We start from the raw sequence: 16,596 nt of genomic DNA, 5'->3' as shown, positions 1-16,596 counted from the left end.
CACAAGGCTAATGGGGCCTCCCTTCGAACCCCTACACAGATTAAACTACAATTTTTAACATGGAAAGTTTGTTCCTAGTAATTATTACTTCCCTGCGCAGAGTTAGTGAACTACAAGCACTAACCATTCAAGAACCCTTTTTGCAAATGCATCAAAATAAGGTTGTTCTGCGTACCAATCCAAAATTCCTGCCTAAAGTAATTTCTCCATTCCATCTCAATCAATCTGTGGAACTGCCCGTTTTCTTCTCGCAACCACAGTCGGTAGCAGAAAGAGCTCCACACTTTAGATGTCAAAAAAGCGTTGCTATACTACATAGAAAGAACACAACCCTTTCGTAAGACAAAACAACTTTTTGTGTTTTTCTCACCACCACACAAGGGCAATCCCATTTCAAAATCTGGAATAGCTAGACGGATTGTCAAATGCATACAGATTTGCTACCACAAAGCTAAATGTACCCTATCTGTTCCTCCTAAAGCCTACTCTACCAGAAAGATAGGGGCTTGAATGGCATTTTTAGGGAACATTCCCCTAGATGACATCTGCAGAGCAGCCACATGGGCTACACCGCACACATTCACAAAACACTATTGTGTAGATGTGCAAACAAAACAACAAGCTAATGTGGGCCAGGCTGTTCTCAAAACATTATTCCCAACTACTGCAACAGATAGGGGTGGTCGCCGCTAAGGGTGGATACTGCTATATAATCTATGCATAATGTACAATCTGCAGCTCATATGCCTCGAACGGAAATTGCTAATTACCAGTATGCATCTGTTCTTGGCATGTAGAGCTGCAGAGTTGTACACGCCCACCCCCTCCCCGGCTACCCTTGTCTGTTCCAGTATTATCTTAATTAGATACAAATTACACGGGCATCCTTCCTGTACTTGCACAGTTCATCATTTCCCTAATGGCGAAAAACAATCTGGGGAGGGAGCCGATGCCCATGCGCAATGTGGTCCTAAGGAGGAGTCACCTATCTTGTGACTTCCAAAGAACTTTTCAGGACAACAACAAACTGCAAACATCCGGGCCCAGCGATCTATGCATAGTGTACAACTCTGCAGCTCTACATGCCAAGAACAGATGCATACCGGTAAGTAGCATTTTCCTTTTAACAAATCCCGGAAAAAACAGAATAATTTCAAAGAGTAGCGCCATCTGATATGAAAATACTTAAAGCAGGCAGTTTTCCAAGTGCAGGTAATTTCTTCCCCTGCCCTCCCCGCACCCAGTTAATTAAAAACAACTTCCTGTGCAAAGGGCATTCAGAACCTCCAAATAAAGAATCCTACTGATCCAATGAGACTAGCCAATCTGGACAATAAATATATGTGAAGTAGCGTGATAATCTTGAATTTCTCTTTCCTAAGAATTGTTTTTCAATGAACCTCTGTTTCAAAATAGGCCTCTTCCCCACTTGGGGATTGTCTTGAACTAAGAATAGCAAAGGGCCCTTAGTGAGAATAAGGAAACCTTTCAAAGGCCTCTTTCACCAAAGTCTCTTTCTGTTTCTTCATAAAAATATTTCTTTAAGGGTGGGGGAATGGGGGCATAAAAGTTGGGGCATTGAAGGGGTCTTTTTTACGAATGGCACAGAATAATCTCTGGCAATCATTTGCAGGACTCATTGGTCTGAGGTTATATTCTGCCACTGACCCAGAAGACCTGCCAGCCGACACCTGGCTGGTTTCTCGTGATGCTACAGAATAATGTGAAAGAGGCTTTGCAAGCAGGGTTAAAGGAATAGAATGAAGCATTCTGCTGACACCCTGCCTCTAAAAAGAGCAACTAGGCTGTTGCTAATGCTGAATCATTTGCTGCTGCGGACACAAACCAAACTGATGGCTAATTCCAATGTTGGTGTTGGAATGTCTTCTATGTAGAGGGAAACCAGAAAGCTCCTCAAGGCGTCTTTCTCTAGCTGCCCTCTCCACTGATGCATCTGACTTCTCCCCATATAAATGATTGTCATCAAGTGGCATGATCAACAACTGAGATTAAATAGCCTCTGATACATTTGTCATACGTATCGATGAATGTCTGTGTGAAACAACTACTGACCCCATACAGTACACCGTAGAGTAAACCGAACCCAAACCTGACTATAGAATGCTTGGAACCTTCCTAGCATGGGTAGGCTTTGATATGCTCTGCAGGTGCCGCCATTTTCCAGAGAGCATGATTGTAATGGGCAAAGGGCAGCCAGCATGGGAGGAGTTCAGCACAGCAGTGCCTCCTGCAAAAATCTTGTATCTCACAAATAGCAGTCTTTTAGGTACTCTCGCCAGGCAAATTGAAAGAATTATTTTGTCTTTAGCTTTGACACGGCGGCCTTTACAAATGGCTTTCATGCGTCATGTTAGACGCCAAAGGATAATCTTACTGGGCAGGTCTATATTTATGAGTGGCCACCTTAGACACTGCAGGACTAGTCTGAGTTTTGTGCCAGGATGGCGGTTCCTGAATGATTAGTGCCTCATTGAAGGGAACAGACTCTCTGAGGGCTGTTTACTAGACAGAAAGTCTTTAAATGAATGTCTTGGAACCCAATGTATGGAACTTATTAGAATCTTGATAGGCTGCTTTTTTCACCACTGCAGAGAGCCTATACCTGCCAAAGGTACATTGAAGGCCAAAAATGATACTTGCATAGTAATTGGCAGAGTAGCATGAGGCTTTTGTAATCTCCACAGTCTGACTTCTTTTTAGGGACTACAATAGGTAAAACGGAGACATAAGGGATAAGCTGGAGCAAGTCTTTTTTTTTCCTCTCTCTATGCAAAAGAAGTAATGCACCAAATATAAGCCAGGAAACACACAAGTTTGTGAATGTTTCCACATTTTGTGATGGTTCATAAAACACCTAAATGTTCACAAAATTTTTCTGAAACTGTGAGAATGCAAATTTGTGTGGAATTTCACAAAGTGGAGCAAATTACTGCAAACTAGTTTCTGCAGAATTTTCACCCAGGCCTCATTAGGAAGAGCAATACCAAATATCTGCAACATTGCCTTTCAAAGGCCTAAAATTGTTCCACAGTAGAGCTAATAGTAAGCAAATCAGGTCTACACAAGGGCTCCAAAATTGGCATCTGTTTCTCAGGTTGAAAAATTCTCTTTGGTTGACCTTCCTCTTCTTACTTTGACATGAAGGTGATCTCAGATATTTCTTATATTTTCTTGACACAGGAACAGTCCACGAATGGGAGTGGGTGCAAATCCTTTCTGTTGCTTCCCGGAGGCAACCGTCTGATTTAGCCTTCATCTCTTGAATTGCCTTTAGATTCATGATGGCACATACAATCAAAACATGGGGACATGGGATTTCCTTATACAACATTAGTACTCTCAGATTTGTGACCAATGTCAATCAACAGCTTTCAGTTCAGGGCTTCAAACCACAACATTTTAGAGGACTCTCCCTAAAAAACCATTCCTAAGATGTTGGTAGACAGTTTCTAAAAAAAACAAATAGGGATGACATTTGTATGGCTGCGGATTGTTAAAACTGTTGTACTAAAGCACAGTTAAAAGTATTTGAAAAATATATGCTACAGGAAATAAAACAATTCTAAGACACTTATGTCAGTGCTCACTCCCTTGTGTTATCGGGCCACTCACCAACTGATTTCAGTGGTAAAATAGCCCTAATGCATTCCAGTGGAAGCGGAAGGGCACATCCAGACATCCAACAGAAAAACAGTGAACTAAAATACTCATGTGGGCTGATCCAAGATGTGATTGACAGTGTCTCAAGCCAGTGGCTGAAGTTTCCGGAGCTAAAGAAGGGTTTTGCAGAAGGAGGCTGTTCCAAAGCCCCTTGCATATTGAATATTGTATATTTACCATGAATGTCAAGCTTAACGTTTGACAAAACGGTAAAGTAAACTGGGGACTCTGGATTCTGTGTCACAGTTATGGAAAAATAGCACTGGTGTCACCAACTTCTGGGTACCCTTTATAAGAGATGTTTTTAATTTCTGGGGGAGTTGTGTAGATGTCTGCGGACTCCACCTCAGGTTGGTGACTTGTGAGGCTGTTACAATTTTTTACACATCCAGTCTGATAGCTCAGAAAGAATTAGATAACGAAGCAGCATGGGCTATTAGTGTCTTTTGTTTGGGCAGGTGCCCCTGTCTTCTTGGATCTGAAACTGACTTTTCATGCACTGTTGTAAAAAAATAAACTTTTTAAGCATTGGCTTCATGTGAGATCAATTGTCTCATATTAAAGCCTCCTTTCTTGGTTACTGAAACATCAGCCAAGCACACAAGTGACCTGCAAGCTTTTACATCTCCAAACATTTAATAGTTTTCCATAAGAACAAAGTGATACTGACATCAGTTACTATCTTTGTTCCAAAGTCAGTGTTGAAATTCCATATAAATGAGAATATTGTTCTTCTGACTGTTTAACGTGTGCCCATACCTTCTCAGCTAAAGAGACGCCATCACCAGATGCGTAACCTGTATCACTCGATGATATACCCTCTATTGAGATCAACTTCAGTGTCCAGACATGCTCCACAGGGCAAATGTGACATTGGTAACATTCTCCAGGCAGGTACCTATGAGAAATATATGCTGTCTGGATGCATGGGCTACTTCATACACTTTCGGAGCTTCTTCCCCATCTTAAATTTTCCCATGAAGTCTAGCAGAAGATGTGTGTTTAGACCTAGACTGCCAATGCTGCCTTTACCACCACTTTTTCTGATATTAAAATGCTAAGGAGTCTACCAACATGGTTGTGAATATGAAAGAGCCAGGAAATACCCTGATTGTTACTCCAAATTGGTAATCTTGACCCCGTTATCTATAGACCGTGATTGACACGTTTTGTGATAAAATGAACAGGCGTGTACAACTGTACATGCAACAAAGAGGACGTGTTGGATAACACATGCCTGCCTTGTTTTGATATCCAAGCTCTGAATTAACAGCTATGGAAGCTGTATTCGATTTTGGCACCTGGTGGCAAGATCATGGAAAGAAAACCAATAAGACATTACGAAATCATTAAATATTCATAGATGTTTTTAATGGTAAGGGAAAACTTATTGTTTGCTAAGGATGTCACGTGACCCTGAACCAGTTCTTTGCCTCCATAAGCTAGGCTCTTATTCAAACAATTATCCTTCCTGTGTAATACCTCAACTAGTGAGGTGGAAAGGAATCTAACAATCCACTTAAGAGGCAGAAGCAGTCTGAATCTTGATCTTTGCTCAGGGATATTGTCCCACACCGGTCATCTGCAACTAAGTTCTCAGGAAATTTTTCATTCTAGTGAACTTGCAACAACAAAAAATGCTGAGACTTTGTGATGTGTTAACTGGACCCCAGTTCCAAGGAGAATGACATTTCATCATCTGGTCATGTCTTTCTCGTTGTGCCTTCCCATCTTGCCTAAGGCCCTGCTGAAGTACAGGGATCAGGATGGTACTCGCTCCTCTTGCATGTGCTCATCAGTGCTGCATTCAAGCCCTTACTCTTTAAGAAGAGCTTTAAAGTCTGCTATGCGAACTAGATCTCAGCTTCAGAAGTAGTAGTTGGGTACCCCACCCTGGTATCTCTTAACTTTGCATTTTGCCTTCTTAATACCAGCTGTATGGCCAGTGCATTGGGCCAATAATATGCCAGAAAGAGCTGATAATACATTTCCGTCCTTATTTAGGCAAGGCTGGACTAAAAAAATCTCTTCCAGTAAGCTAAAGTCTTTGGCCATTGTAAAATACAGTATTCGTCTGGGAAACGTTTTTTCTTCTTATTTTTAAACATTCTGCTGATGAAAGTACTTTTTGGAAAAGTTTATTTACTTTATATCCATTAGTGCAGTGCTCACCTTCTTCTTAGGAGCCATCTTCATCTCTAAATTATTGGGTACTAACTTTGAAAGTATTCACAAGTCAATATTATTAGTAGCCATTATTCGGCCTGACGTTTTGGTGAATTCAGGCCTTGTTCAAATTGGCACCTATTCAGTCTTCCACAGCAGCAATATCTGCCTTGAAAAATGATCTTGACATTTCATATAAATGATTGTCTTTTTTTCCACAAATCCTTTCAGTAAAAAAATAAAATAATTCTACGCACTTGAATTTTTCCTGTTACGCAACTCATCACAAGGAGCATGGCCTTATGCATTCCTGCTTACCTTTGAGTAAACTGGTCCCAACTGTCCATGGCTCGCTCTACAATTCCTTCCTGTTCTCCGCAGACATTTTCCAGGCATTTATAGTCGCAAAGCAGTCATGGAGGTCCTTTACATCTATGCCAGGCAAAACTTAGCAGACTCAAGAAAATTCTGAAGTGGGGCGAATTTCCTTAAAATTCTAGCAGCTCTGTAAGTCTAATAACTTTCTTTCAGGGTCCTAGGTTATAAAAAAGGGGAAAACGTTACTCGTGTGTTTTCGATCCAGATTATACTCCCCTCCTCCATGGGCTATTGCCAAAGCCTGCAATTTGAAAATAATGAACAAAGATCCTTGCTCAAATTAGTGAACAAAATCAGCCTGGGTGTTAAAACGCCTGTGAGTGCATTTTCGAATGCCATTTCAGCAGGACATGTGACAACCTCTGATGCAGTCAAAATACAAGGCAGTGATCAATTTACAAGATACTTGTCTTATAATCCACTGTACAAAAACAGAAATGTTAAGCTATACTGCAATGAGTCCATGGTCCTGCATTAATCAAAATCACCAGTGGCGGTAAGTGTAAGATCTGAAGCATCATTTGCATAGGTGATCAATTTGCTGCATTCCTAGGGTTTCTCAATGAACATCAAAATGTCACCACAGAGCAAGCCTTTAGGAGCAGTAATAGACTTATGGAGAATGACTGTTACCATCAGACGAAAGCAATGTATTTTGTTTAGTAGAGCAGTTTAGAAAAGCCCATACATTGGAGTGCCGAGTACTACAGAGAAGCGTTTTCATATATGCAGTCTAGAAAATGACTGACAGCTTCCCACACTTTGAAACTGTAGCACAAGTGAGGGGAGACCAAATTAAAAATATAGTTATCTTTGCAGCATTGAAATTCAGGCATGCCAGTATATGAAATCTAGGTTTCAATATAAGAGCAAATTGGCGAATGGTCTCTTAATACATTGGTAGGGTCACCTGCCTGTATATTTCCATAAATGCTATCGCAACATGCAATTCACTAGATCAAGCCGCTCACACTGCAGTAACCTTAAGCTCGTGGTATGTGTAGCTATAGATTCACATGCTGGGCAGTAACTCTACAGGCAGATGTGGAGATGCAGCAGCTAAGTCAGTCATCGCCACTAAGCAGCGACTCCCTTTCCCCTCGATCACTCTACACCTGTCGGGGGTAGACTGCAGGTGATCATGTATGATCAGTGGGTCGTTTCCATCATCAATTAGGGATATTGCTTTGAACTCTCCTCAACCCCACCAAACCTCACCCCCCCCCCCCCCCCCCCCTGCAGAGACACTCCCAGAAACACCAGTGCATCCTTCAGGAGAAAGTAGAGGCACTCAATTGCAAAGGTGCCATAGAACTAGTGTGCTCCACCACCGCAACAAGGGAGTGTACTCCTTGTACTTCCTCATCCCCAAAAAGAAAAGGTCTTTCATTCCCATGCTCTACTTCAGGACTCTCAATGAATACATCCTGTCAGACACTTCCACATGGTAACACTCCAGGATGTTATCCTTCTACTGCAACAAGGTGACTTTGTGACCACTTTTGACCTAAAGGAGGCCTACTTCTGCATCCCGATCCACCCTGCACATCGCTGGTACCTCAGGTTTGTGATAAGTGGTCAGCATTACAAGTTCAAACTGCTGCCCTTCGAGGTAACCACTACCCCAAGGGTGTTCACAAAGTGTCTTACCCTGGTCACCGCTCACCTCCGTAAAAATGGCATTCACATCTTCCTATACTTGGACGACTCGCTGATCAAGAGTGCAACCCAACACTATTGTCTGGCACAATCCAATTCACCATCAACCTGTTACATGATTTGAGCTTTGCAGGCAGTGCCACATCCAGATCTAGCCCTTCTTGGGGCAGTTTTTAATTCACTCACTGGGAAAGCTTAGCGTATCCCAGCCCAGTACGGATCCAAGCTTTCCAAACTTTGCTGCCTCTTTCAGCCAAATGGCCAACTAACGGTAAGGGTGGTAATGCTTCTTCTTGGCATGATGGCCTCCTGTATTGCCATAGATCCCCATGCCAGATTACAGATGCGTCTGTAGCAGGAATGACTAGCTGCACTGTGGTCACAAACAAAGGGTCGCTGGGAGGATCGGGTGTTTATCTCTGCCCGCACTTCTTGCTGTCTACAGTGGTGGAACAGCACCAATCTGTTACAAGGCTGGCGCTTTCTTGACCCATTCCCACAAGTGACCATCCTAACAGACTCTGCCCTCACCGGATGGAGGGCACACGTCAAAAACTTGACTGTTCAGGGTACATGGACACTCCATCAACGGATTCTCCACATCAGCTAAATGGAACTGCTTGCCGTCCATGTAGCATTCAATCCATTCCTCACTCATGATCAGTACAAGTTAATCCTCATCCGCACAGACAACAGACTGCCATGTGATACTTACAGAAGGAGGGAGACACTCATTCCCCACAGTTGCCTGCGTTGGCTCAGGACATTTGGCGGCAGGCACTCTATCCCAAAGTCCATCTACTAGCAGAATATCTACTAGGAGTGGACAACGACCTTGAAGACCTGCTCTGAACAAGTCCACGAGTGGGAACTCCAAGTCTTACACCTGTACTTTTGTTGTTGGGGGTTTCCTCAACATAGACCTCTTTGGCACTGCTGAATACACCCAAGCATGCATCCAGGTATCCACATCCACAGATGTGGGTCAATACACTATCGATTAATTGGTCAGGGATGTTTACCTATGCGTTACAACATTTCCCACTTCTTCCGTTCTGAGAATTCGGCAAACATCATTCACACTCATCCTAGTGGCAGCCACCTAGGCCAGGCAGCCCTCATTTATTACTCCACTCGACCTCATCCTGGTGCCCCACGAGAAGTTGCCTGACTTGCATGACCTTGTCACGCAAATCTATGGACTGCTCAGACACCCGAATCCCAAGCAGGTAAATCTTGCGATTTGGCTCCTGAGGTCTTAGAATTTGGCTACCTCAACTTGACTCCAAAGTGTAGGATCATCCTCAAAGAAGCATGCAGTCCTACAACAAGAGTCTGTGATGTAGCATAATGGAAAAGGTTTGTGCACTACTGCAGTCCCAGGCCCATAAACCCTCTTAATGCAGCAGTCAAAGATATTGTCTGTTATCTGCTTCACCTGAAAAAGTCAGGCCTTGTTTATACTTCTATTAGGCTTCACTTGGCCGCCGCTGCCTACCTTCAGAACAGGTATCACACTTCACTTTACAGTCTGTCATTAGGGCCTTCGTGGAGGGATTCAAAAGAGTAATTCCTCCCAGGGAGCCCCCAGCTCCTGTGTGGAATCTCAACATGGTTCTCACCAGACTTATGGGCCCTCTTTTTGAACCACATGTAAGGTAGCCTTCCTAGTGGCCATCACCTCTCTCAGGCGTGTGAGTGAACTTCAGGCACAAGCCCTTCAAGAACCCTTCTACTAAGTTTGTGCAGATAGGTAGTCCTTAGGACAAACCCTACATTTCTCTGCAAGGTGGTCTCTACTTTCTACCTCCATCAAACTATTGAACTGCAAGTGCTCTTCCCACATCCAGAGTCCATGGCAGAGAGGGCTCTTAAAACACTAGATTTCAAAAGGGCCCCCTGAATTACATTGACTGAACAAAATAAATACAACTGTCTCTTTTTCTAAACCACAGAAAGGCTGACCTATCTCTAAAGTGGGAATAGCACATTGGTGGACCAAATGTATCCACACCTGTTAGACTCGCACTAAATTGTCTTTGCCTGTTGCTCCTATACCTCATTCTACTCGCAAAAAGGCTATGTCTTGCTTAGGTAACATCTCTATAGCGGACATCGGCAAAGCAGCTACCTGGTCCACACCACACACTTCACCAAAAATTACTGTGCGCATGTCTTAGCACGCCAACAAGCTAACATAGGCCAAACTAATCTCCATATGGACCTCTGTTTAGTCATTGCTTAGGGGAGAATTGCTTTGCAGTCTATGCAATGCATGTGTATCTACTCCAAAAACATCCCACAAATGGAAAATGTTAAGTAGCCTATAAGCATATGTTTGTGGCATGTAGTGCTGTGAATTTACATGCGCTTACACTCTCTGGAAGCCTTTGGTTGTTGTAGAAGCCATTCTTTCTTCGCTTGCTGCATGGTCACCTTATTCTGTATCTCTATGCTCCATTCCTATCCTTGCCCTCCGTGGAGAGAAGCAATCTAACAATGGAGCTGATGCCCATGTGCATTACCAGTAATAGGTAGTCGCCATACCTCATGACTCAAAGAATCTTTCGAAGAAAATAAGTTGCACATGTTAGAGTCTTACACAAGATGGCAGGAGTATATGTTTTTAAACTGATTGAGGTTTCCCTGTGCTTACATGAGACGTTATCTGTGATTAAGGGAATGCTAGCCACAAAGAGTGACACTCCAACCTGAGGTCAAAAAATGTGATTGTTTCAAAATTGTATAGAGTGATCATCCTCTGAATTTGGAAGGCTAACACCACCATGAAGTGGAACGTCTCTTTCAACTGGTTTTGGTAGAGGGCGATATTGGCTGCCTTTTCTATGATTATTTATTGAAGCATTTGCTTTATGAGCAAGTTGCTTCCTTCATTATGCATGTTATGCCTCAAAGCAAAGAGAAGTACTCCTTGATATACATATCTTGCCGAAATGGCAATGCTGTGGGCTTTCTTCAAATGGCTGACAATCATAGTCCCTCTAGAGATAAGGTAGTGTCAAATTATTACATTGTCAGATTCCCATCACAGAAAACTCTGCTTGTTAGATTCCAGCTGAGAACCTAAGTCACTTTCTCAATAGGACTGGCAACTAAAAACAGACCAAAGGTTTTTGCTTCAATGAAATTTCAAAAGATAGCATTTCTAAACACTAACTGTAGCGTGTTTAGAGTCTCTGTGAACAGAATTTACTCACAATGTACTGTGCCTGGAAAAGCGGCAATGTGCTGCTCATTTTAAATACACCTCTAATGAAGATAAACAGTGTAGTCACCCAGCACTGGATGCAGGAAGTTGTTTCTGTGCAATGTATAGAGGACTGCCTTATGCCCTGACCTCTGAAGAAGTACTACTTGCTGCCGAATCCTAACCATGTGATATAGGAAAGGCGCTTACCAGTTGTTTGGTAAAATAGTATTGACGTACATAATTGTTATGAAGTTGCATGTTACTTCCTTAACTTCTGAGGTTAGGATGCAAACATTGCGAGTGAGACTGTTCCACATTCAGTAAAAGATAAAATAATCTGAAGACTGTGGCAATTCAAAGAGCTTTGTCGGACTCCATTCGATATAGTGCACTGGGGCCGATTACAAGCATACCCTCGAGACTGAACTAGTTTTTCTTTCCGAGGGGGGAAAAAACTCTTTGCACAGGGTTCCTGATATAACCATTAGATGTTGAGATAGTGCAAAGTGAGTTCATAATGCACACTATTATTTACAGGTATTCAACTTTCTTTTTTCTCACATTTTTTTTTGTTGACTTTTTGCTGGTACACAGTAGGATGGATCATGCCTTTTGGAGTAAGACTTGTGATCACGTACAGGTGTAGCTGCATCTTCAGCTTCTGTGCGCTGCGTAATTCAGTCTTAAGTTGGTCTCCAAAGGCTCCAACATTTCAGTGCATTGGGACTGCTTCTGTAGATGCTGCAGGATCCCTCTAGAGACACTGATTCAAGTGTAATGAGCTTGACAAATATTTGGGTTCAGTGTTTCCAAGTGGATTAATGCAACAGCTTCAGAGATCTGTATAATCTGCTGGTTTATTCAGCCTTCCATCTATTCGATGTCAATAACAGGATTAAAAGTGACTGGTAATAGTGATGAAAACAATTTTAAGATGTCTGTTGCTCCTGTGCAAGCACGAGGGCCGATTGTTAACCCGCACACAGATTTTAAGTTGTACTGAGGTAGGTCAAGGGTTCATGTGCCAGGCCTGAGCATTGCAATCTAAAGACCATTCAAAGGTTTTGCTTGATTAATAAGAGTTAAATTATTAGCTCTTCCACTCCGGAAATGATAGATGGTGCCAAGTTGTCCTTTATATGGGTTTTGATTTTCAACCAACTATGAATATCTGAAACATTTTAGGTAAGAGGTATGAGATTTTGAAGTTGTTTGCAAAACGTGACCATTCTGAGGTGGTGCAAGAGTGTGTCTTTTCAGGAAGTGGCATATTTTGTGTTTGTTTGCAAGAAGTGATGTCTTGGTTGGTATGGCAGGACCACGGAGGTTGGGTTGCCTGTTACAATATACAAAATCAGAAGAGTTTACTTTAAATGTTCAGCAGGAAAGATGTTTGAGTTAAGTAGTGCAGCCTTCCAGTGAAAAGGGACAGGATATCTCTGACAGGAAGGCTACCCTCCTAAGTAACACCGGGTCCTGCAAAGAAGGTTTGAAAAGCTTTATAATGGGGCTTTAAACAGTGTGGATATCTCACACAAAATGTAAGACACTATTGGGCATTGTAAGATTCTGTGACACTAGTTTGAGAATGCATTGTGGGTGAACCCTGAGAGAAGGTAGGATATACCTGAGCAATGTATGTCTCCCTCAGAATGTAAATAGCTGAGCATTTTAAGGACCCAGAGTAGAAGAAAGGACACCAGTTTGGTTAGGTGGTCACCAGAACAGGAGCATGATGACATAATGTTGGGTGCTTCCTCCCTCTAGAATTTTTCTCAGATTTTCTTTTTCTTACTTGAAGGACTAGTGCCAAATCTTTCATATTGTGTGTGTGAAAGTTCTGGGTGGATTTGTGTGTGACATGAATGTAGCATTAATGCGCCACTTGGTTGTCCTGGAAAGCAGTTAAGCACTCCTGTGCCCAGCAGGAAGCTTTCCCCATCCCCTCCCCCCAAAGCCCTTCCACCATCTCCCAGTCCCCTTTGTAAAAACTTCTGATCACCATAGGCCTGCCTTTTACTGTCCGTTCTTCAATTAGGTTTTTGTCTCCTAACTTCCATAGCACCTCCTTTCTTGACATCTGCAGAGCATCCCTTTTCCCAAACCTCCTTGAGCACCTTTCTCCTGAATCCAAGCAAATATCCTCTCGTATCTCAAAAGGGTTAAAATATTCATGATTAACCCTCCTCTGAAAAGGTAAGAAGTCACCCAACCCCCATTTTCCTCCCTTCTTCCATCCTCCTGATTTGCCAGGGAATGCATTGTGACAAAAGATGATATAGCTGGCTGTTCAGATCTCTGAATGTATTGAGACAACTATGTGCTGATGTGTTGGTGTGTGAATACAGTCACCCATTGCACCTGAAAAACATGGGGGACTAGTGTTGAATGTGCAGAGCATATTTACCTCAGATTGAGGCCTCTTATTCGGTGTCTGGTACCCGCTGTCCTTTCCCTGGGATTTGTGTTAATCTGTATTGTATTCTGTTTGTGTCCCAGTTGGTAGTCACCCCATACCCTTAGTATCCTCCAATCCACTTCTTTACTGGGGTGGCGGGAACTTGAGCAGTGACCCATGGACAATCAGTCGAGTATCGCAGGGTACCTTCAAACATTTCCACTGTGACGTTTTCTTGGTTGACTACTATGTTTGGATTGGGTCCTTGGAAATGTTTATCCAAACATTTACTCAACACATGGATGGGACATCTGCAGCCCCAGCATCACTGTGGTAGTTGTCCAACTTTCAGCCACTCAGGCCGCAGGAGGAAGTCTCAAACCTAAGACACAGGCCTTACCTGAATGGTATTTGGTATATTATAAACTTTACTACGTTCTGTGCCAATTACGGGAAGGTACCAGTGCAGTCCTTGGTAACTTCAGAGGGCTCTGTCTAGCCCATTGGGGGTGCTTACTTCTGTTCTCTGCCCACTGCTCCATGTCCCATAACCCCACCTGTCACACTAGAGGAGGTTCCCTGTATACCTGTCTCCACAAAGCATCCTCGACCCCATACGAAAGAGGACTATTATTGTTTCTCTTGAACGCCCCAGCTAAGCTAAGCCCACCCTGGAGGAAGGAGTTCTTCATCCCACTTAATCCAGGCCTTCCTCTGTCACACACTGAGAGTTTAGGGGAGCCAGTTATCGCTTTTACCTCTGAAATTGGAATCGCAGGCCCCCTGTGGTTCCCTAACAGCCCAGAGCCCCATTCCTCTTACAAACCAAGGCTGTATTTTACGCTAAGCTCTCATCCAACTCTGAATAGGGCTGCATTCTTTCTAGAACTTTTCGCTACACCCAAAGACTGTAGCATTAACCCCATAGCTTTGTCAAACATCATGGGGATGCTGTATTCATTCTATAGCTTTGGCCACACAACCTTGAGTAGAGCGTTTTTCCGATAGCTCCACAAACACCCAGAGAGGTTTATCTGTATGAGAAGTGTTCTTAAACCCAGAACAGGCTACATTTATGCAGGAACATTTCCTTCCTATCTAAGGAGTATGTATTTTACCATTCCTTAGTCTTAAATTGGCAAATTGCATTATTCAACTAAATAATTATGTCACTGTGTTCGCTACCCAAACCAACACCACCAAAAAAGAGTCAAATATTCCACCAGAGTACCACCAACATTCGGAGGGAACACCTGCATACACCTGTGATGCCTGTGTTTGTCCCAGAGCTTGGCCTCTTACCTGAAGGTAAAGGTAGTTTTATCAAACTTAGTATTTTGCCTCATGTGACCTGTATTTTCCCCAGAGCCCGTTCTCTCATCCGAACACGGCTGTATTCAACTCAAGGTTCTAGCCAGCTAATGGAGAAGGCTATTTTCTTTTCAGAGCGGGTGATTTAATTTTCCTAGAATCTGCTTATGCACAGACAGAATGCTTTAGTCTCTCAAGATCTTCTGTGCTAGCTCATTTCTCCCCAGAGGTTCTCCCCAAAGCTCTATTTAACACCCATAGAGGTTTACATTTTCTCCCAGTTTCATACCTCGAGAGGGCTTCATTCACCATGGTGTTCTACCATACACTTATAATATATCCATCTCAGCTTCACACCTGGAGAAGTCTATATTTAACCCAGAGTTCTGATTACTGATGGAGAAGGCTTGTTTATTCTCTGAACAGATGACTTTATTTTCCCCATATTGCTGCTAAAACTTGTAGGTGGTGGTGTTCTGTCTGACAGCGCTGTCTCAACTCCCCGAATTCTCTTTATTCTAATCATAGTCACCCCAGAGCCTAACTGCACACCTAGGGAGCACTTTATTTACTGCCGGATTTTTGTCACACCCTGTAAAGGCCTTTTATTCATCCCACTGCTCTGTTATGCGTGTAGAGAGAGCTGCATTCACTTCAGACCTCTAACCCTTCCAAAGTTTCATCAGCCTAACTGAGAAGGTGCAGTCTCCACTCGTAATGCATTGCTTTAGCATGGGATGTAAGAAAATGGTCAGTCCCCATGAAACAAATATTTTACAGGGCCCAAAGCAACTTTGCTGAGTGAGGCACCTGGGATTGTCTTTTAATTTCTAGCTGCTAATACTTCGGACTCTGTTGTACCTTTCCGTGGTTTTGTGTCCTTTGGTGTTGAGTATTTTTCTATTGCGCGTGGCCGGGGCTAGAGCAAGCTCCAACTCCACCATGTTTGTTGCATCTCAAGCTCCTTGTGCCCCTCCACGGGTAACTTATCCATTCCGTACCTCTATAATTCTATGCTGATGTAAATGGAAAGATTCCTTACCAGTGCCCCGCGGCAGGGAATCTGTGATGTCACTGGGGTGTCAATGAAATAAACATTATGTAATATGTCAGTGTGTCATTTGAGTTATTACTCAGTTTGTTTGCTATTGTTCTACCCATGGTATAAAAACTAGCTGCCTTTTTAAGAAGCTTGAGAGACTGGATTGAATTGATTATCCCATGCATCCTGTTCCGCCAAAAAGTTGGGCTGACTAGAGCTAGTGCACTCGCTATACCATAGCGCTTCCAACTGAGAATGCAGGGGTGCTGTGTGTGTAGATATACCAGTAATCACAAAGGTGGGGACTAGGAGCAAGATAAAGGTCCAGTACCTGTGATCCTGATTTTGAATGATAGGAAATGTATAATCAATGTGGGTACTTGTTCCCAAGTTAAAAAAAAAGTGAAGAAGTAACTGGTTGAAATCTATGGTTCTGGGGGGCTCTATATTCGAGGTGGAGAGTGTGATCTAAAAGGACCTCAAGGAAATTCAATCAAACTTTATTCAAAGATCCTTGGGTAAGGTTAAAAACTAGGTATGGGTAGTGTGCGCTGAGTTAGGAAGTGCCACTACTCAATGAATGTGATGTAGTGAACTGTCGAAGTTTCACTATTCAGGTCAACGTGTTTCATGCTTTGTTGGTCCAATACCGGATCCTGAGCGTTTCTTCAGGACCAAAAATTGTGTTCCGAAACCCTCTTTCTGAGTGGGTGTCTAGAGTGTTGTTTTACTGAATCCCTGGATATGCCG

General features: G+C 42.9%; 1 long non-coding RNA gene across 1 annotated transcript; it reads left to right on the top strand.

The window, feature by feature from the left end:
- Positions 1-936: 936 nt before the first annotated feature.
- On the top strand, positions 937-15,913 carry LOC147712871 (uncharacterized). The gene is made up of 2 exons (XR_015296028.1): positions 937-5,469; positions 5,522-15,913. It is a non-coding gene; the product is annotated as an uncharacterized LOC147712871 (long non-coding RNA).
- Positions 15,914-16,596: the final 683 nt, after the last annotated feature.

Source organism: Lissotriton vulgaris, chromosome 5, assembly GCF_964263255.1.
Source record: "Lissotriton vulgaris chromosome 5, aLisVul1.2, whole genome shotgun sequence".
In the NCBI taxonomy this organism is placed as follows: domain Eukaryota; kingdom Metazoa; phylum Chordata; class Amphibia; order Caudata; family Salamandridae; genus Lissotriton; species Lissotriton vulgaris.
This window is presented reverse-complemented; position numbering and strand designations above follow the sequence as displayed.